General features: G+C 39.9%; 1 protein-coding gene across 1 annotated transcript in view; it reads left to right on the top strand.

Annotated features, from left to right (window-relative positions):
- USH2A (usherin) overlaps positions 1 to 22,676 on the top strand; it is a 901,466-nt gene that overhangs the window by 876,782 nt on the left and 2,008 nt on the right. The window lies entirely within an intron of this gene.

The following is a 22,676-nucleotide window of genomic DNA, read 5'->3' on the forward strand; positions in this document are numbered from 1 at the left end:
TCCCTCGACCCATCCCTCCAGACAGGCCCCTCTGCCTGGTAGTCTGTCCTGAGGAGGAATCTAGTTTTGCCTCTGGGGTTGAGTTAGTGATCAAGAAGCAAGCAGGTCATTTCTGTGGGCAAGTTAATCGGGACAGTTCCTTTGCGTGGGGTTTTCCTGGGTCTTGTTAAGCGTGGTTTTGTCCAAGTGAGGCTCCTAAATATTGGTATCAGCATCACCTGGGAGCAGTCCTGAGTCTCTGAGGAAGAAACCAGAGAATCTGCCATTTCCAGCACCCTCGGGAGGTCTGAGCTCAGTGAAGTTTGAAGACAGCCCTCAATGAATGAAAAGATGATTTTGTTGCTGTGAGCTGTGTATACAGTCCCATAGCCAGTAGGACCCACACAGGGAGGTGACTGTGCAATTCCATTTATGCAAGGTATTTACATAGTCAAAGTCAAGGAAGCAAAGCCCAGAGTGGTATTGCCAGGGGCTGGGGGAGGGGGGAAGGGGCAGTTCCATGATCAGGTGGAAAATTTCAGTGATGCATGATGCAGTTCTAGAACTCCGCTCTACCACATGCTCCTACAAAGAGCAATGCAGTGTTGTTGAGAGGTTAGATCTCTTACTTTAATACAATCAAATTTAAAAGTAAATCAGGTGAGGCTACTGCTGAGTCTGACAAGACACAGGCCAAGCTACGTGTGGGGCCAGACATAGGCTTCAGCTGGGAGAAGCTGACAAATTCAAACCCCTCCTCCTCTGCTCCTGAGAACTTCTGAGTACAGCAGAGCACCACCCCCCACCCCACCCGCTCCAATCCACTTCCGCTGAGGGTCCTAGACAGACGGAGTGAGGAAGGGAAGGAATAGGTAGGCCCGGGGCTGTGGGTCAAGGGAAGTAGCTCCTAGTAGGCAGGGAGGGTGCTACTTTCAGGTCCTGGAGGGTTCGCAGAAGTGACATCTGGGGTATACCAAGGTGCCAGGCAACATTTGCTAGAACCCATTGAATCACAGTTTAATTCTACCCAGTGGACAAAAGGTCCTCGCAAGCCTGCTTTTCTCAAACCTTATTGAAACTATTCTCATCAAGTTGGAGACTTGGATGAACATTAGCAAACATTATTCAAACTAAAGAGAAGACACTTTGCATTAGGAGACCAAAACCAAGAGCTGAAGTAGATGTCCATGGGCTCCAGAATCTGCAGGTAAGAATCTGAACAGGAGCGGGCTGCATTCACCTGCTCAGCTTCGCTGACTGACTTGCTTTTCATTTGAGTACTAGGTACCAATGCAACACACACACACCGTCATCATGTGACAAGCTCTGGTCTCAGTTCTGCTGTCCAGGCATTCTTGTCCTCTGAACAGCTAAGATACTCTTTGAGGTCAGAGACAAATTGGAAAAAGGATTTTAAGTTCCACCCTGAACAGAGGTAAATGGGTCAGTAGTGCCAGAGAATGAGAGAACAGTTTGTATTGTTTAATACTAAATTTTTTTAACGTTTTCAAAATGACGCAGCATAAATTGAGTCCAGCTAAGTTTAAGTGCAGGTTTCAATCGCATGGTCAGCCCAGGTCTCTACAGGTTCCACACCCACAGACAGAGGGCTGACAGTGGGACTAGAGCCTCCTCAAATTTTGGTACAAGGCCAGGGTCCTGAGGCCCATCCCCCCTGTAAATTGAAGGACAACTGTAACATAATTACTGGTTTGAAGATCCTTTCATTCTTTAATAATAAATGTCAGCATGGCGCTAAGTTTCTGCTCACCAAATCTTATATATTGTAGAACTCTGTACATATCTGAAAAATGCATTTCCAAATAGTATTAATGTTTGGATATGCTTATGCTGCCTTTGGAGAAACACAAAGAATTTGGCTTTTGTTTGTTTGTTTTGTTTTATTGAAGTAGAGTTGATTTACAATGTTGTGTTAATGTCTGCTGTACAGCAAAGTGATTCAGTTATACATATATATTTATACATTCTTTTTTGTATTCTTTTTCACTGTGGCTTATCTGAGGATATTCAATATAGTTCTCTGTGCTGTAGAGTAGGGCTTTGTTTATTCATCGTATATAAAATACTGTGTATCTGCTAATCCCAAACTCCCTATCCATTCCTTCCCCATTTACCTCCCCACTGGTAAACAAAAGTCTGTTCTCTATGTTTGTGAGTCTGTTTCTGTTATATATGGGTTCATTTGTATTTTAGTTTCCATCATAAGTAATATTGTATGATATTTGTTTTTTTTTCTGACTTATTTCACTCAGTGTGATAATCCCTAGGCCCATCCATGTTGCTGCAAATGGCATTATTTCATACTTTTTGTGGCCAAGTACTATTCCGTTGTATATAGGTACCACATCTTCTTTATCCATTGTTCTGTTGATGGACATTTAAGTTGTTTCCATATATTGTAAATAGTCCTGCTGTGAACATTGGGGTACATGTATTTTTTAAATTTATTTTTAATTGAGGGATAACTGCTTTACAATATTGGTTTGATTTCTGCCATACATCAACATGAATTAGCCATGGGGGTACGTATGTCCCCTCGCTCTTGAACTTCCCTCCCACCTCCCACATTTTCCCACCCCTTTAGGCTGTTACAGAGCTCCAGTTTGAGCTCCCCCAGTCATACAGCAAATTTCCACTGGCTACATCTATATTTTTGAATTAAATTTTTTTCTGGATATATGCCCTGGGGTGGGATTGCTGGATCACATGGTAGCTCTATTTTTAGTTTTTTGAGGACCTCCATAATGTTTTTCACAGTTGCTGCATCAGTTCACATTCCCACCAGTAATACAAGAGGGTTCCCTTTTCTGTACAGCCACTCTTGCATTTGTTGTTTGTAGACTTTTTAATGATGGCCATTCTGGCCAGTGTGAGATGGTACCTCATTGTAATTTTGATTTGCATTTCTTTAGTAATTATTGATATTGACCATCTTTTCATGTGCCTCTTGGCCATCCTCCTGTCCATTTTTCCACTGGATTGTTTGTTTTTTTTGTTATTCAGTTGTATTGCTGCTGCTGCTAAGTCGTTTTAGTCGTGTCCGACTCTGTGCGACCCCATAGATGGCAGCCCACCAGGCTCCCCCGTCCCTGGGATTCTCCAGGCAAGAACACTGGAGTTGTATTAGATGTTTGTATGTTAAAAATTAAGCCATCTTTTGCATTATTTTCAAGCTTTTTCTCCCAGTTTGTAGGTTGTCTTTTTTTTTTTAATAGTTTCCTTTGCTGTGCAAAAACTGATAAGTTTGCTTATGTCTCATTTTGTTTATCTTTGCTTTTATTTCTATTACTTAAGGAGACTGACTTTTAAAAACCTTTGGTACAATTTATGCTAGAGAATGCTTTGCCTATGTTCTGTTCTAGGAATTTGATGGTATCATGTCTTATATTTAAGTATTTGAGCCAATTTTAGCTTATTTTTGTGTATGATATGGAGTCCTCTAACTTCATTGATTTGCATGTGGCTGTCCAGCTTTCCCAAAATCACTTGCTGAATAAACTCTCTTTTCCCCGTTGTATATTTTTGCCTCCTTTGTGGAAGATTAATTGACCATAGGTGTGTGAGTTTATTTCTGGGTTCTTTATTCTTTTCCATTGGTCCAAATGTTTTTTGTTCCAATACCAAACACTGTTTTGATTACTGTAGCTTTGTAGTATTGTCTGAAGTCTAGAAAGATTATGCCTTCTGCTTTGTTCTTTTTCTTCAAGCTTCCTTTTGCAATTCTGAGTCTTTTATGGTTCCACACAAATTTTACAGTTATTTGTTCTTGTTCTGAGAAAAATGACATGGTTAATTTGATAGGGATTGCATTAAATGTGTAGACTACTTTGGGCAATATGGCCATTTTCACAGATTTAATTCTTCCAATCCAAGAGCATGAAATTTCTTTCCATTTCTTTGAGTCTTTTTCAGTTTACTTTATTAATCTTTTGTAGTTCTCAGCATATAATTTTGTCACCTCCTTGGTGACATTTATTCTGAAGGTTTTTTTGGGTTTTTTTTTTTTTTTGATGCAACTTTAAGAGATTGTCTGATATTTCACTGTTAGTGTAAAGAAATGCAACTGATTTCTGTGTGTTAATTTTGTATCTTGCTAACTTTCTGAATTAGTTTATCAGTTCTAGTAGTGTCTGTGTGGTGTCTTTTTCTAGATATAGTATTTTGTTGTCTGTGTATAATTACAATTTTACCTCTTCCCTACCAATTTTAGTACCCTTTTTAAAGTTATCGTTTATGATTGCAGTGGCTAAGACTTCCAATTCTACTTTGAGTGGAAGATGTGACAGTGGGCATCCTTATCTTGTTGCATATTTTAGCACAAAGGATTTCAGCTTTTCACCATTAAATATTACGTTGGCTGTGAGTCCGTCATAAATAGCTTTTATTATGTTTAGTTATTTTCCCTTTCTACATACTCTCATACGGGTACTTTTTAATCATGAATGAATGCTGAATTTTATCAAATGCTTTTTCAGTATCTGTTGAGATGACCATGTAGTATTTGGCTTTTCTTTTGCTGGTGAGGTATATCACATCAACTGACTAGCATATCTTGAACCATCCTGTGACACTGCAGTGAACCAAACTGCTTGTGCCATGCGATCTTTTTTATGTGTTTTTGGATTCAATTTCCTAATATTTTGTTGAGAATTTTTGCATCTATATTCATCCATGATATTGGCCTATAATTTTCTTTTTTGGTAGTGACTTTGGTGGTGGTATCAGGGTGATGGTGTCTTCATGGAATGTTGGAGTGTTCCCTCTTCTTCAGTCTTTTGGAAGAGTTTGAGAAGGATCAATACAAGTTCTTTGTATGCTTGGTAGAATTTGCCTGGGAAGACATCTGGTCCTGGAGTTTGGTTTGTAACTTCTGTTTGTTTATTTAAACTATAGATTCCGTTTCACTTCTAGTGATTGCTCTGTTCAAGTTATCTATTTCTTCTTCAGTTTTGGTACACTTTATGTTTCTCAAAACTTGCCCTTTTCTTCTCGGTTGTTGAATTTGTTGGCATGTAATTCCTCATAGTATTCTGTTTGTTTGTTTTTCATTTCTGTGGTATCAGTTGTCATTTCTCTTCTCTTTCTTATTTATTTTCATTGTATCTCCTGTCTTTTGTCTTACTGAGCCTGGCCAGAAGTTTGTCAATTTTGTTTACCACCTTTGTTTACCCAAGAACCAGCCCTTCCTGTTGTATTTTTTCCCAAAGTTTAAAATCTCTGATTTATTTATTTCCTCTTGGATCTTTGTTGTCTGCTTCTTTCTGCTGGCTTTAGGTTTTGTGTGTTCCTTTCTTAACTCTCTTAGGTGGTGGATTGAATTGTTTGTTAGAAATTTTTCTTGTTTCTTAAAGAAGTTCTGGATAGCTATGAACTTCCATCTCACCAGAACTGCTTTGATGCATCACATAGATTTTGTATGGTTGTGTTTTCATTGTCATTTGCCTCAAGATATTTTTAATTTCTGCTTTTTTTATCAGAGAAAATTTTTTATTTTTCTTATTTATTTTAAAATAGCTTATTTTATATTGAAGTATAGTATTTTTGAATGAGGTGTTAGTTTCAGCTGTACAGCAAAGTGATTTAGTTATACATGTTGTTGGTCAGTCACTAAGTTGTGTCTGACTCTTTGCGACCCATGGACTGCAGGACTGCAGGATTTCCTTTAGGATTGACTGGTTTGATCTCCTTCGTGTCCAAGGTACTCTCAAGAGTCTTCTCCAGACCCATAGTTCAAAAGCATTAATTCTTCAGTGCTTAGCCTTCTTTATGATCCAACTCTCACACTTGTACATGACTACTGGAAAAACCATAGCTTTGACTATATGGACCTTTGTAAGCAAAGTGATGTCTCTGATTTTTAATATGCTGTCTTGGTTTATCACAGCTTTTCTTCCAAGCAGCAAGTGTTTTTTTTAATTTCATGGCTGCAGTCACTGTCCACACTGATTTTGGAGTCCAGGAAAACAAAATCTGCCATTGTTTCCACTTTTTCCATCTATTTGCCATAAAGTGATGGGACCGGATGTGATGATCTTCATTTTTTGAATGCTGAGTTTTAAGTCAGATTTTTCACTCTCCTCTTTCACCTTCATCAAGAGGCTCTTTAGTTCCTCTTCACTTTCTGTCATTAGGCTGGTATCATCTTCATATCTGAGGTTGTTGATTCAGATATGCTGTGCTTCATCTCAACCAGCATTTCATATAATGTATTCTGCAAATAAGTTGAATAAGCAGGGTGACAGTACACAGCCTTCACTCCTTTAACAATTTTAAACCAGTCCATTGTTCCATTGTGGTTCTAACTGTTGCTTCTTGACCTGCATACAGAATTCTCAGGAGGCAGATAAGGTGGTCTGGTATTCTCAACTCATTGTGATCCATACAGTCAAAAACTTTTTGTGTAGTCAACAAAGCAGAAGTAGATGTTTTTTGGAATTCCCTTGCTTTCTATATGATCCAGCAAATGTTGGCAATGTGACCTCTGGTTCCTCTTCCTATTCCAAACCCATCTTGTACATCTGGAAGTTCTTGGTTCACATACTGCTGAAGCTTAGCTTGAAGGATTTTGTGCATTACCTTACTATCATGTGAAATGAGTGAGATTGTACAGAAGTTTGAACATTCTTTGACATTGTCCTTCTTTGGTATTGGAATGAAAACTGACCTTTTCCAGTCCTATGGCCATTGCTGAGTTTTCCAAATTTCCTGGCATATTGAGTGCAGCACTTTTACAGCATCATCTTTTAGGATTTGAAATAGCTTTGCTGGAATTCCATCACTTCTACTAGCTTTGTTCATAGTAATATTTCCTAAGGCCTACCTGACTTCACACTCCAGGATTTCTGGCTCTAGGTGAATGACCACACCATCGTGCTTATCCAGGTCATTAGGACCTTTTTTATATACTTCTTCGGTGTATTCTTGCCACCTCTTCTTAATCTCTTCTGCTTCTTTCTGTTAGGTCCTTGCCATTTCTGTCCTTTATTGTGCCCATCTTTGCATGAAATGTTCCCTTGGTATCTCTAATTTTCTGGAACAGATCTCTAGTCTTTCCCATTCTATTGTTTTTCTCTATTTATTTGCATTGTTCACTTAAGAAGATTTTCTTGTCTTTCCTCGCTATTCTCTGGAACTCTGCACTCAGTTGGGTGTATCTTTCCCTTTCTTCTTTGCCTTTCTCTTCTTTCCTCAGCTATTTGTAAGGCCTCCTCAGATGACCTTGCCTTCTTGCATTTCTTTTTCTTGAGGATGGTTTGGTCACTGGCTCCTGTACAATGTCACAAACCTCTGTCCATAGTTCTTGGGCGCTTGGTCTACCAGATCTAAACCCTTGCATCTGTTTGTCACTTGCACTGTATAATCATAAGGGATTTTATTTAGGTCATAAGTGAATGATCTAATGGTTTTCTCTACTTTCTTCAATTTAAGCCTGAATTTTTCAATAAGAAGCTCATGATCAGAACCATGGTCAGCTCCTTGTCTTATTTTTGCTGACTGTATAGAGCTTCTCTATCTTTAGTTGCTCACTGGTAAAGAATATGCTTGCCAATGAAGGAGACTGAAGTTCGATCCCTGGGTAAGAAGATCCCCTGAAGAAGTACATGGCAACCCACTCAAGGATTCTTGCCTGGGAAATCCCATGGACAGAAGAGCCTGATGGGCACAGTCTATGAGGTCTCAAAAGAGTCAGACACAACAGCAACTAAACAACAACATATTTGGCTGCAAAGAAGATAATCAATATGATTTGTGTTGACCATCCAGTGATGTCCATGTGTATAGTTGTCTCTTGTGTTGTTGGCAAAGGGTATTTGGTATGACCAGTGTGTTTTCATGACAAAACTCTTATTAGCCTTTCCCTGCTTCATTTTGTACTCCAAGTCCAACCTTGCCTGTTACTCCATGTGTCTCTTGACTTCCTACTTTTGCATTTCAATCCCCTATGATGAAAAGGATATCTTTTTTTTTTTTTGGTGTTAGTTCTGTAAAGTCTTGTAAGTCTTCAGAGAAGCATTCAACTTCAGCTTCTTCAGCATTAGTGGCTGGGACATACATTTGGATTACTGTTATGCTGAATGGTTTGCCGTATCATTATGTTTTTGAGATTGTACCCATGTATTGCATTTTGCACTCTTATTGACTATCAGGGCTACCATCTCTTCTAAGGATTCTTGCCCACAGTAGTAGACATAACGGTCTTCTGAATTAAATTCACTCATTCCATCCATTTTAGTTCACTGAATCCTAAAATGTCGATTTTCACTCTTGCCATTTCCTGCTTCAGTCAGTCAGTTCAGTTCAGTCACTAAGTTGTGTCCGACTCTTTGTGACCCCATGGACTGCAGCACGCCAGGCTTCCCTGTCCATCACCAACTCCTAGAGATTGTTCAAACTCATGTACATCAAGTCGGTGATGCCATCCAACCATCTCAGCCTCTGTCGTCCCCTTCTCCTCCTGCTTTCAATCTCCCAGGATCAGGATCTTTTCCGGTGAGTCAGTTCTTTGCATGCTGCTGCTGCTGCTAAGTCGCTTCAGTCGTGTCCAACTCTGTGCGACCCCATAGAAGGCAGCCCACCAGGCTCCGCCATCCCTGGGATTCTCCAGGCAAGAATATTGGAGTGGGTTGCCATTTCCTTCTCCAGTGCATGAAAGGGAAAAGTGAAAGTGAAGAGGCTCAGTCGTGTCCGACTCTTAGCGACCCCATGGGCTGTAGCCTACCAGGCTCCTCCATCCATGGGATTTTCCAGGCAAGAGTACTGGAGTGGGGTGCCATTGCCTTCTCCGTTCTTTGCATAAGGTGGCCAAAATATTGGAGCTTCAGCTTCAGCAACAGTCCTTCCAATGAATATTCAGGACTGATTTCCTATAAGGATGGACTGGTTGGATCTCTTGGCAGTACAAGAGACTCTCAAGAGTCTTCTCCAACACCACAGTTCAAGAGCATCAATTCTTTGGGGCTCAGCTTTCCTTATAGTTCAACTCTCACATCCACACATGACTACTGGAAAATCTAGCTTTGATTAGATGAATCTTTGTTGACAAAGTAATGGTCTCTGCTTTTTAATATGCTGTCTAGGTTGGTCATAAATTTTCTTCCAAAGAGCAAGTGTCTTTTAATTTCATGGCTGCAGTCACCATATGCAGTGATTTTAGGGCCCAGAAAAATAAAGTCAGACACTGTTTCCACTGTTTCTCCATCTATTTGCTGTGGAGTGATGGGACAGCATGCAATGATCTTAGTTTTTTGAATGTTGAGTTTTAAGCCAATTTTTTCACTCTCCTCTTTCACTTTCATCAAGAGGCTCTTCAGTTCTTCACTTTCTGCCATAAGGGTGGTGTCATCTGTGTATCTGAGGTTATTGATATTTCTCCCGGCAATCCTGATTCCAGCTAGTGCTTCATCCAGCCCAGCGTTTGGCGTGATGTGCTCTGCCTATAAGTTAAATAAGCAGGGTGACAGTATACAGCCTTGACGTACTCCTTTCCCAATTTGGAATCAGTCTGTTGTTCCATGTCCAGTTCTAACTATTGCTTCTTGACCTACCTATAGATTTCTCAGGAGACAGGTCAGGTAGTATTCCCATCTCTTGAAGAATATTCCAGTTTGTTGTGATCTACACAGTCAAAGGCTTTGGCATAGCCAATAAAGCAGAAGTAGATGTTTTTTGGAATTCTCTTGCTTTTTCTATGATCCAATGGATGTTGGCAATTTGATCTCTGGTTCCTCTGTCTTTTCTAAATCCATCTTGAACAGCTGGACGTTCACAGTTCACGTACTCTTGAAGCCTGACTTGGAGAATTTGAGCATTACTTTGCTAGTGTGTGAGATGAGTGCAATCGTGCAGTAGTTTGAAAATCCTTTTGCATTGCCCTTCTTTGGGATTGGAATGAAAACTGACCTTTTTCAGTCCTGTGGCCACTTGCTGAGTTTTCCAGATTTTCTGGCATATTGAGTGCAGCACTTTTAGGATCATCTTTTAGGATTTGAAATAGCTCAACTAGAATTCCATCACCTCCACTAGCTTTGTTTGTAGTGATGCTTCCTAAAGCCCATTGTACTTCGCATTCCAGAATGTCTGGCTCTAGGTGAGTGATCACAACATCATCATGGTTATCTAGGTCATGAAGATCTTTTTTGTATAGTTCTTCTGTGTATTCTTGCCACCTCTTCTTAATTTCTTCTGCTTCTGCTAGGTCCATGCCATTTCTGTCTTTTATTGAGCCCATCTTTGCATGACATGTTCCCTTGGTATCTCTAATTTTCTTGAAGAGATCTCTAGTCTTTCTCATTCTACTGTATTCCTCTGTTTCTTTGCATGATCACTAAGAAAGGCTTTCTTATCTCTCCTTCCTGTTCTTTGGAACACTACATTCAAATGGGTATATCTTTCATTTTCTCCTTTGCCCTTAGCTTCTCTTCTTTTCTCAGCTATTTGTAAGGTCTTCTCAGACAATCGTTTGGCCTTTTTGCATTTGTTTTTCTTGGAGATGGTCTTGACCGCTGCCTCCTATACAATGTCACAAACCTCTGTCCATAGTTCCTCAGGCACGCTGTCTATCAGATCTAATCCCTTGAATCTATTTGTCACTTCCACTGTATAATCATAAGGGATTTGATTTAGGTCATACATGAGTGGTCTAGTGGTTTTCCCCACTTTCTTCAGTTTAAGTCTGAATTTTGCGATGAGGAGTTCATGATCTGCTCCTGGTCTTGTTTTGCTGACTGTATAGAGCTTCTCCATCTTTGGCTCCAAAGAATATAATCAATTTGATTTCAGTATTGATCATCTGGTGACATCCATGTGTAGAGTCTTCTCTTGTGTTGTTGGAAGAGCGTGTTTGCTATGACCAGAGCATTCTCTTGGCAAATCTATTAACCTTTGCCCTGCTTCATTCTGTACTCCAAGGCCAAATTTGCCTGTTACTCCAGATATCTCTTGACTTCCTACCTTTGCATTCCAGTCCCCTATGATGAAAAGGACATCTTTTTGGGGTGTTAGTTTCAGAGGGTCTTGTAGATCTTCATAGAACCGCTCAATTTCAGCTTCTTCAGCATTACTGGTTGGGGCATAGACTTGGATTACTGTGATATTGAATGGCTTGCCTTGGAAACAGAGAACATTCTGTCATTTTTGAAATTGCACCCAAGTACTGCCTTTTGGACTCTTATTGACTATGAAGGCTACTCCATTTCTTCTAAGGGATTCTTGCCCACACTAGTAGACATATTGGTTATCTGAATTAAATTCACCCATCCAGTCCACTTTAGTTCACTGACTCCTAAATTGCCAATGTTCACTCTTGGCATCTCCTGTTTGACCACTTCTAATTTACCTTGTTGATTCATGGACCTAACATTCCAGGTTCCTATGCAATATTGCTCTTTACAGCATCGGACTTTACTTCCATCACCAGTCACATCCACAACTGGGCATTGTCTTTGCTTTGGCTCCATCTCTTCATTCTTTCTGGAGTTATTTCTCCACTGATCTCCAGTAGCATATTGGGCACCTACTGACCTGGGGAGTTCATCTTTCAGTGTCATATCTTTTTGCCTTTTCATACTATTCATGTTGTTCTCAAGAGAAGAATACTGAAGTGGTTTGCCATTCCCTTCTCCAGTGGACCACGTTTGGTCAGAAGTCTCCGCCATGATCCGTCTGTCTTGGGTGGTTCCACAAGGCATGGCTCATAGCTTAGTTGAGTTAGACAAGGCTGTGGTCCATGTGATCAGTTGGATTAGTTTTCTGTGGTTGTGGTTTTCATTCAGATAAGGATAAGAGGCTTATGGAAGCTTCCTGATGGGAGAGACTGACTGTGGGGGATACTGGGTCTTGTTCTGATGGGTGGGGCCATGCTCAGTAAATCTTTAATCCAATTTTCTATTGATGGGCGGAGCTCTGTTCCCTCCCCATTGTTTGACCTGAGACCAAACTATGGTGGAGGTAATGAAGATATTACAACCTCCTTCAAAAGGTCCCATGCATGCACTGCTACACTCAGTGCCCCATACCCTGCAGCAGGCCACCACTGGCCCACACTTCCACTGGAGACTCCTGGACACTCACAGGCAAGTCTGGGCCAGTCTGTTATGGGGTCACTGCTCCCTTCTCTTGGGTCCTGGTGCACACAAGGTTTTGTCTATGCCTTCCAAGTGTCTGTTTCCCCAGTCCTGTGTAAGTTCTGTAATCACATTCCACTGGCCTCCAAAGTCAAATGCCCTGGGGTTTCTCAGTCCCTTTGCCAGATCCCCAGGTTGGGAGATCTGTTGTGGGTCCTAGAACTTTCTTAACAGTGAGAGAATTTCTTTGGTATAATTGTTCTGCAGATTGTACGTCATCTGCTCAGCAGCTCAATGGTGGGGGTTAATGGTGACCTCCAAGAGGGCTTATGCCACAGGCTGTGTGACCAGGTAGCTGCACCCAGACAAAAACACCCTATCTCCTGCTTGACCATATCCAATTTACCTTGATCCATGGACCTAACATTCCAGGTTCCTATGTAATATTGTTCTTTATAGCATTAGACTTTACTTTCACCAACAGACACGTCCACAACTAAACATTGTTTCCACTTTGGCTCAGCCTCTTCATTCTTTCTGAATCAACTTCTCTGCTGTTCCTGAATAACATATTGGACACCCACCAACCTGGCGTGCTTATCTTCCAATGTTATTTCTTTCTGACTTTTCATACTGTTCATGGGTTTCTCAAGCCAAGGATACTGAAGTAGTTTGCCATTCCCTTATCCAGTGGACCACATTTTGTCAGAACTCTCCACCATAACCCATCTGTCATGGGTGGCTGTGCACTGCATGGCTCATAGCTTCATTGAAATACACAAGGAGTGATCCATGTGATTATTTTGGTTAGCTTTCTGTGATTGTGGTTTTTGTTCTGGAGGCTGTGAGACTGTAGTTCTTATTTCTTCTGTCTGCCCTCTGATGGGTGAGGATAAGAGGCTTGTGCAAACTTCCTGATGGGAAGGTTGCATTTCCTCCTCCAGGGGATCTTCCCAACCCCGGGGACTGAAACTTTCTCCTGTGTTTCCTGCATTAGTAGGTGGATTCTTCACCATTGCCATACCTCGGAAACCCTTTAGTTGTACATATATATATATTAATGCTGTTTCAGATTCTTTTCCCATATAGGTTATTACAAAACATTAAGCAGAGTTCTCTGTGCTATACATTAGGTCCCTGTTGATTATCTGTTGTATATATAGTAGTATGTATATGTTATTCACAATCTCCTAATTTATCCATAACTTCCCCTTTGTAACTATAAGTTTGTTTTCTAAGTCTGTGAGTCTGTTTCTTTTTTTGTAAGTAAGTTCATTTATACCGTGTTTAGATTCCACATATAAAAGATATCATATGATATTTGCCTTTCTCTGTTTGACTTATTTCACTTAGTATGATGATTTCTAGATCCATCAATGTTGCTTCAAATGGCATTATTTCCTTAATTACTGAGTAATAATCCATTATGTGTATGTACCGCATGTTTGTCCATTCATCTTTTAATGGACATTCAGGTTTCTTCCATATCATTGCTATTGTATATAGTGCTGCAGTTAACACTGGGGCATGTGTACCTCTTCCAAGTATGAATTTCTCTGGATATATGCTCAGGTATGGGAATGCTGGATTATATGGTAGCTCAAATTTTTTAAGGAAACTCCATGTGGTTCTCGATAGTGACTATCAACAATTTATATTCCCACCAACAGGGTAAGAGCGTTCCCTTTTCTCCACACCCTCTCAAGCATTTATTGTTCATAGACTTTTTGATGATGGCCATCCTTCTGTTGTGAGCTGATACCTCATTGTACTTTTGATTCACATTTTTCTAATAATTACTGATATTGAGCATCTTTTCATGTGTTTTTTTGGCCATCTGTATGTATTCTGTAGAGAAATGTCCATTTGGGCCTTCTGCCCATATTCTGATTGTGTGTTGTTGCTTTTTTTTTTAATATTGAGCTGCATGAGCTGTTTATATACTTTGGAAATAACCCCTTGTAGATCACATCATTTGCAAATTTTTTCTCCCATTCTGTGGTCTGTCTTTGTGTCAGTGGTTTCCTTTGCAGTGCAAATCTTTTTAAGTTCAATTAGGTCTCATTTGTTTGTTTTTAATTTTCCTTACTGTAGAAGGTATATCAGAAAAAATCTTACTGCAGTTTATGTCAAAGAATGTTCTGCCTGTATTTTCCTTTAAGAGTTTTATAGTGTCTGGAATTACATTGGGGTTTTTAATCCATTTTTAATTATTTTTGTGTATAATGTTAGAAAGTATTCTAATTTCATTCTTTTACTTGTGGCTGTCCACTTTTCCCAGCACCACTTACTGAAGAAATTATCTTTTCTCCATTGTATGTCCTCGCCTTATTTGTCATAGAATAGGTGACAGAAGGTGCCTGGGTTTATTTCTGGACATTCAATCCTGTACCATTGATATACATTTCTGTTTTTGTTCCAATACTGTACTGTATTGTTTACTATAGTTTTTGTAGTATAGTGTAAAGTCAGATAGCCTGATTTCTCCAGCTCCATTTTTCTTTCTTATGTTACTTTGGTTATTTGGGGTCTTGATTTTATTCTGGTTCTGTGAAAAATGCCATTGATGATTTGATAGGAATTGCATTGTATCTATAGATTGCTTTGGGTAGTATAGTCATTTTCACAATATTGATTTTTCTAATCCAATGCTATATTATATCTCTCCATCTCTTTGTGCCGTCTTTGATTTCTTTCATCAAAATTTTACAGTTTTCTGAGTACAAGTCTCTTGCTTCCTTAGATAGGTTTACTCCTAGTTATTTTATTCTTTTTGAGGCAGTGGTAAATGGGATTGTTTCCTGAATTTCTCTTTCTGATCTTTCATTGTTAGTGTATAGGAAGGCAAGAGATTTCTTTGTATTAATTTTGTATCCTGCCACTTTACCAAATTCCTTGGGCTCTAAAAAGTTTCTGATGGCATCTTTAGAATTCTGTACATATAATATCATATCACCTGCAAACAGTGACAGTTTTATTTCTTCTTTTCCAATTAGGATTCTTTTCCTTTTTCTTCTCTGATTGCCATGGCTAGGACTTTCAAAAGTACATTGAATAATAGTGGCAAGAGTGGACATCCTTGTCTTTTCCTGATCTTAGAAGAAATGCTTTTAGTTTTTCACCATTGAAAATTATATTTGCTGAGCATCTGCCAAATATGGTCTTATTATGTTGATACTGGTTCCCTCTGTGCCCACTTTCTGGAGAGTTCTTTTATCCTAAATGAGTGATGAATTTTATCAAATGCTTTTTCTATTGAGATGATCATGTGATGTTTGTCTTTTTTGATGTGTCATATTTCATTGACTGATTTACACCTGTTGGACCATACTTGTGACCCTGGGGTGAATACAAGTTATTCATGGTATATGATATCTTTTATGTATTGTTGGATTTGCTGATATTTTGTTGAGAATTTTTCTATCTGTATTCATCAATGATATTGACCTATAATTATCTTTTTTGGTAGTGACTTTAGTTGTGATGGGGCTTCCCTGATAGCTCAGTTGGTAAAAAATCTGCCGGCAATGGAGGAGACCCTGGTTCAGTTCCTGGGTCAGGAAGATACACTGGAGAAGGGATAGGCTATCCACTACAGTATTCTTGGGCTTCCCTTGTGGCTCAGCTGGTAAAGAATCCACCTGCAATGCAGGAGACCTGGATTTGATCCCTGGGTTGGGAAGATCCCCTGGAGAAGGGAAAGGCTATGCACTTCAGTATTCTGGCCTGGAAAATTCCATGAACTGTATAGTCCGTGGGATCACAAAGAGTTGGACATGGCTGAGTGACTTTCACTTTCACAGGTTGTGGTATCAGGGTTGGTATTGTCATGGAATGCCTTTGTGAGTGTTCCCTCCTCTTCAGACTTTTGGAAGAGTTTGGGAAGGATCGATATGTTATTCTTTTTATGTTTGGTAGAATTGCCTGAGAAAACATCTGGCCCTGGAGTTTTGTTTGTAAGGAGTTTCATTTAAATTACAGATTCTGTTTCACTTCTAGTGATTGGTCTGTTCAGGTAATCTATTTCTTCTTACTTCAGTTTTGGCACACTGTGTTTCTCAAAACTTGTCCATTTCTTGTATGTTGTTGAATTTGTTGACAAATAATTCTTCATAGTTTTCTCTTGTTTTTTGCCATTTCAGCTGTCATTTCTCCTCTTCCTTTTCTTATTTACTTTCTTTGCATCTCTTTTATTTCCTATACCTTTAAAATCTCTAATTTATTTATTTCCTATCTAACCTTTTTTATCTGCTTGTTTCTGCTGACTTTAGGTTTTGTTTCTTCCTGTCCCAATTGTCTTAGGTGGTGGGTTAAGTTGTTTGTTAGAGATTTTTCTTGTTCTTAAAGAAATTCTGTATAGTTATGAACTTCCATCTCACCAGAACTGCTTTTGCTGCGTTACACAGATTTTGTATGGTTGTGTTTTCATTGTCATTTGCCTCAATGTATTTTTAACTTATTTTTTGTGTCTTTCACAGAAAAGTTTTTATTTTCCTTATTTATTTTAAAATAGTTTATTTTATACTGAAGTATAGTTTGATTTACATTGATGTGTTAGTTTTAGCTATACAGCAAAGTGATTTAGTTATACACAGTACATAGTGCCAACATTCGCTGGATCATAGAGAAAGAAAGGGAATTCCGGAAAGACATCTACCTCTGTTTCATGAACTACACTAAGGTCTTTCACTGTGTGGATCATAACAAACTGTGGAAAGCTCTTAAAGGGATGGGAATACCAGACCATCTTACCTGTCTCCTGAGAAACCTGTATGCAGGTCAAGAAGCAACTGTTAGAACCCTGTATGTAACAACTGATTGGTTTAGGATTGAGAAAGAAGTATGACAGGGCTGTCTGTTGTCACCCTGTTTAACTTACACGCTGAGCACATCATGAGAAATGCCAGGCTGGATGAGTTACAAGCTGGAATCATGATAGATGGGAGAAACATTAACAACCTCAGATATGCAGATACCACTCTAATGGCAGAAAGCAAAGAGGCACTAAAGAACCTCTTGATGCAGGTGAAGGAGGGGAGTGGAAAAGCTGGCTTAAAAATAAATATTAAAAAATCTAAGATCATGACATCCAATCCCATCACTTCATGGCTAATAGAAGGGGAAAAGGTGGAAGCAGTGACCGATTTCCTCTTCTTGGGGTCTAAAATCACTGCAGATGGTGACTGCAGCCATGAAATCAGAAGACGATTGCCTTTTGGCAGGAAAGCCATGACAAACCTAGACAGTGTGTTGAAAAACAGAGACATCACTCTGCAACATAGGTCTGTATAGTCAAGACTATGGTCTTCCCAATGGTCACATACAGTTGTGAGAGCTGGACTGTAAAGAGGGCAGAGCACCAAAGAATTGATGCCTTTGAACTGGAGAAGACTCCTGAGAGTTCCTTGGAGATCAAACCAGTCAATTTTAAAGGAAATCAACCCTGAATATTCATTGTAAGGACTGATGCTGATGCTGATATTTTGGTCACCTAATGCGAACAGCCAACTCATTGGAAAAATCCCTGATGTTGGGAAACATTGAGGACAGAAGAATAGCGTGTCAGTGAGATGGCTGGATGGCATCACCAATGCAATGGACATGAATTTGGGCAAACTTCAGGAGATGATGAGGGACAGGGAGGCCTGGTGTGCTGCAGTCCATGGGGTCACAAAGAGTTGGCTACGACTGGGTGACTGAAAAACAACAGTACATATATTAATGCTGTTTCAGATTCTTTTCCCAAATAGGTTATTATGGAGTATTACATTGAGTTCCCTGTGCTATATATATTAGGTCCTTGTTGATTATCTGTTTTATACATAGTAGTACATATATGTTAATCATAACCTCCTAATTTATTCCTACCCATAATTTTCCCTTTTGTAACCATAAGTTTGTTTTCTTTTCTAAGTCTGTGAGTCTGTTTCTAAGTTCATTCGTATAATGATTAGATTCCACATATAAGTGGTATTATATGATATTTGTCTGTTAGCTTACTTCCCTTAGTATAATGATTTCTAGGTCCATCCATGTTCCTTTAAATGGCATCATTTCCTTCTTTAATGGCTGAGTAATATTCCATTATGTATATATACCACATATGTTGATGGATATTCAGATTGCTTCCATGTCCTGGCTGTTGTAAACAGTGCTTCAATGAACATTGGTCTGCATTTACTTTTTCCTAGTATGGTTTTCTCTAATAAATGCCCAGGTGTGTGAATCCTGGATCATATGGTAGTTCTAGTTTCTTAAGGAACCTCCATCCTGTTCTCCATCGTGGCTGTACCAATTTGCATTCCCACCAGCAGGAGTAAGAGGGTTCCCCTTTCTCCACAATGTATCAAGCATTTATTGTTCACAGACTTTTTGATGATGGCCATTCTGACTGCTGTGAGGTGATACTTCATTGTAGTTTTTATTTTCATTTGTCAATTAGTAATAGTCATAGTCAATTAATAATTAGTGATATTGAGCATCTCTTCATGTTTTTTTGGTCACCTAGATGTCTCCTGTAGAGACGTGTCTGTTTGGATATTCTGTCCATATTTTGATTGTTTTTTTTATTGAGCTATATGAGCTGTTCATATCCTTTGGAGATTAATCCCTTTCTGGTCACATGGTTTGCAAATATTTTTTCCCATTCTGTGGTTTGTCTTTTTGATTTCAGTGGTTTCCTTTGCTGTGCAAAACTTTTTTAGTTTAATTACATCTCATTTGTTTGTTTTTATTTACCTTACTCTGGGAGGTATATATGAAAATATCTTGCTGCATATATGAAAAGATTCTTGCTTATCTCAAAGAATGTTCTGCCTATACTTTCCACCAAGATTTTTATAGTGTCTGGACTTACATTTAGGTCTTTAATGCGTTTTGAGTTATTTTCATGTATGGTCTTAGGAATTGTCCTAATTTCATTCTTTCACTTGTAGCTGCCCATTTTTTCTTAGCACCACTTATTGAAGTAACCATCTTTTCTCATTGGTATATTCTCCCCTCTCGTCATAGATAGGAGATGATAGGTGCACGGGTTTATTCATAGGCTCTATCCTGTACCATTGATCCATATTTCTGTTTTTGTGCCCGAAGTGTACAGTTTTGATTACTGTAGTTTTGTAGTATAGTGTAAAGTCGGGGACCCTGATTCCTCCAGCTCCATCTTTCTTTCTCAAGATGCTTTGGCTATTCAGGATCTTTTGTGTTTCTATATAAATTCAAAAATTTTGGGTTCTAGTTCTTTGAAAAATGCCATTGGTAGTTTGATAGGGATTGCATTACATCTGTAGACTGCTTTGGGTTGTATAGTCATTTCACAATATTGATTCTTCTAAGCCAAGGATATGCTGTATCTCTCCATCTGTTTAAGTCATCTTTCTTTCATCATTATCATAGTTTCCTGAGTCCATTGCTTCCTTAGATAGGTTTATTCCTGGGTATTTCATTCTTTTTGATGCAGTGGTAAATGGGGTTGTTTCCTGAATTTCTCTCTCCGATCTTGCATTGTTAGTGTATAGGAATGCAAGAGATTTCTATGTATTAATTTTGTATCCTGCAACTTTATCAAATTCATTAATAGGTTCTAAAAGTTTTCTGGTGGCACCTTTGAAATTTTCTATATATAGTATCATGCCCTTTGCAAACAGTGACAGTTTTGCCTCCTCTTTTCCAACTTGGATTCTCTTCATTTCTTTTTCTTCTCTGATTGCTGTGACTAGGACTTTCAAAAAATGTGTTCAATAATAGTGGCGAGAGTGGACATCCTTGTCTTTTCCTGATCTTAGAGGAAACACTTTCAGTTTTTCACCATTGAGAATGATGTTTGCTATGGATTTGTCATATATGGCCTTATTATGTTGAGATTGGTTCCCTCTGTGCCCACTTTCTAGAGTTTTTTTAATCATAAATGGATGATAACTTTTATCAAATGATTTTTCTGTATCTATTAACATGATCATGTGGTGTTTGTCTTTTCTGATGTGGTGTATTACCTGGATTGATTTACATATGTTGAACCATCCTTGTGACTTTAGCATGAATCCAAGGTGTTCATGGTGTTTGATCTTTTTTATGTATTGTTGGACTCTGTTTGCTAATATTTTGTTGAGAACTTTTGCATCTATATTCACCAATGATATTGGCCTGTAATTTTCTTTTTGGTGGTGTCTTTGTCTAGTTTTGGTATCAGGGTGATGGTGGCTTAATTGAATGTCTCTCAGAATGTTCCCTTCTCTGCAGTCTTTTGGAAGAGTTAGAGAAGGATCAGTGTTTTATTAAATTTTTCTTTGTATGTTTGGTAGAATTTGCCTGTGAAGCCATTTGTAAGGAGTATCTTTTATTACCTATTCTATTATTTTTGTTTTCATCACTCTAAGAGGTGGGTCAGAAAAGATCTTCCTGTGCTTTATGTCAGTGAGTGTTTTTCCTATGTTTTCCTTTATAGTGTCTGGTCTTACATTTAGGTCTTGAATCCATTTGAGTTTATTTTAGGGTATGGTCTTAGGAGAGTGTTCTAATTTCATTCTTTTACTTGAAGCTGTCCGGTTTTCCCAGCACCACTTATTGAAGAAACTCTTTTCTCCACTGTATATTCTTGCCTCCTTTGCCATAGACTAGGTAACCACAGGTGCCTGGGTGTATTTCTGAACTTTCTATGCTGTTCCATTGATCTATATTTGTTTTTGTTTGTACCATACTCTGGATTACTGTAGTATAGTCTGAAGTCAGGGAGTCTGATTCCTCCAGCTTCATTTTTCTTTCTCAAGATTGCTTTGGTTATTCAGCATCTTTTGTGTTTCCTTACAAACTGTAAACATTTTTGTTCTAATCCTGCCTTCACACATTTAGTGGGCCTCTTCTTTGCTCTGTGTTGTCACTGCATGTCAGGGGCAGGGCCTGCTCCTGAGTTGTTGGAGTAGAAGCCCTTGGTCCCATTTCTGAGCTTCAGTGAGAGGTAGACAGAACTGGAGAGCTCCTGCTGGGAGAGGCGCTTTGGCTGGGGTATTCCCTCACTGGAGCTGTCTACTGTGGGGTGCATCTTGTGGTGTCACCTATACAGGCTCACAGAACTGTTGGCAATACCCTTGGCACCGCCTCCACTGGGAATGCAGTCGTTTGGCCCTGGTGTCCCTCAGGCACTGTGGTTGCAAGGCCACCAGCACAGATCCTTAGGTGCCAATCCACTGAAGTCGGGTGCCAGGACCACAGTGGTCACATACCTGGAGCCATCATGGGAGCTGTGGAAGCCTCCCAGCCCCACCCATGTGTACATGCCACAAAGCCCATAGCTGCTGAGGCCAGAATGGTGCCAGGCATGGGAACACCTACTGTCCTGCTCCCAGAGCTCTTAGAGGCAGCTTGATGAAAGAGGCTGTTATGGCAGGCCGTGCCCACCCCTTCACATGGCCTTTAGCAATGGTACTTTGCTGCTGTGGTGGGCCCAGGATTTTTCTGCATACAATCACACTTTAGCCCCTTCAGGCTGTCTCTGTGTAGCCAACCTGTGCTCTCCCTGGGTCCGTCCTGAACCCCACGTTTCAGCACCCAGCCCTTGCACGTACAGGCATCTTGGGCTGCGTACTGCAGCAACGTAGCACCAATCCTCTTTGCTAGTCTCTCTGTCTTCTGCCTGCTGCCACCATAGCCAGAGCACCAGTCAGTACACGCTCTTCCGAGTCTCAGAAGCTCCCTTTCTGTCCAGACTGACCTCCTGGCCAGTGAAGGGGCTTCCCAGGGCGCAGGAACAGTTTCCTCTTCCACGGCTCCTTCCCAGGGGCCAGGTCCCATCCCAATTCCTTTTTCCCTTGGTTATGTGGAGTTCTTTCTTGCACTTCTGGGTGTCTATATCTACTGCTATCATTCAGTAAGGTATCACGTGAGAATCCATCCACATGTAGATGTATTTCTGATGCACTTGTGGGAGGAGGTGAGACCCAAAGTCGTTTTATTCCCCCATCTTGATTCTTCCCTCCATAGAATTTGCTTTTAAATGTTCCACAGACTGATACTCCACTTTTGTTTTCAGTTTGACTCTGTGGCCGATGTATCTGATGTGTCAAGCAATGTTACCCTAAAAAGTTACACTATGCACTTTGAGGTACCTCTGTGTGCTGCATAATGCATGATCTCTGCATGGTGTGTCAACTGCACGATGATAGCTGAACAGTTTGGTTAAATCAGCTCAATCAGAACCCTCAGATGTTTAGAGCAGCTACATTTCTTAACGGCACATTCTAGAACCTAATCCTAGACTGCTTTTCTTTCTGATGTGTTTTGGGTCTTTATTTTGGAGGCTGCAACAAGGGGAACAAGGTGGGATGAGAAAAGAGGGAGGGAGGGAGGAGTCAATTTCTGTACATAAATCCAGGAATTTTAAAGTGAAATACAACCGTGCTCACTTAGTGAGTGACCATGAGAGAATACTGCTCTTTCCTCTGGGGAAGGGAAGTTGTCGAGGAGGCTCTGTGCTGACGGCCATGAAGAGCTTACCTTGCTACCCCTCAGCCCCACTCTACTGCTTTGCAATGTAGCAGCCCTGTCCACAGGGGAACAGAGCCAGTGCCTCTGCCAGTACATGAGCTCTTGGAGGCACCAAGGACACCAGCTATCTAATAA

The sequence above is a fragment of the Giraffa tippelskirchi genome, chromosome 5, assembly GCF_054371585.1.
Source record: "Giraffa tippelskirchi isolate mGirTip1 chromosome 5, T2T-mGirTip1v1.2.pri, whole genome shotgun sequence".
Lineage (NCBI taxonomy): Eukaryota > Metazoa > Chordata > Mammalia > Artiodactyla > Giraffidae > Giraffa > Giraffa tippelskirchi.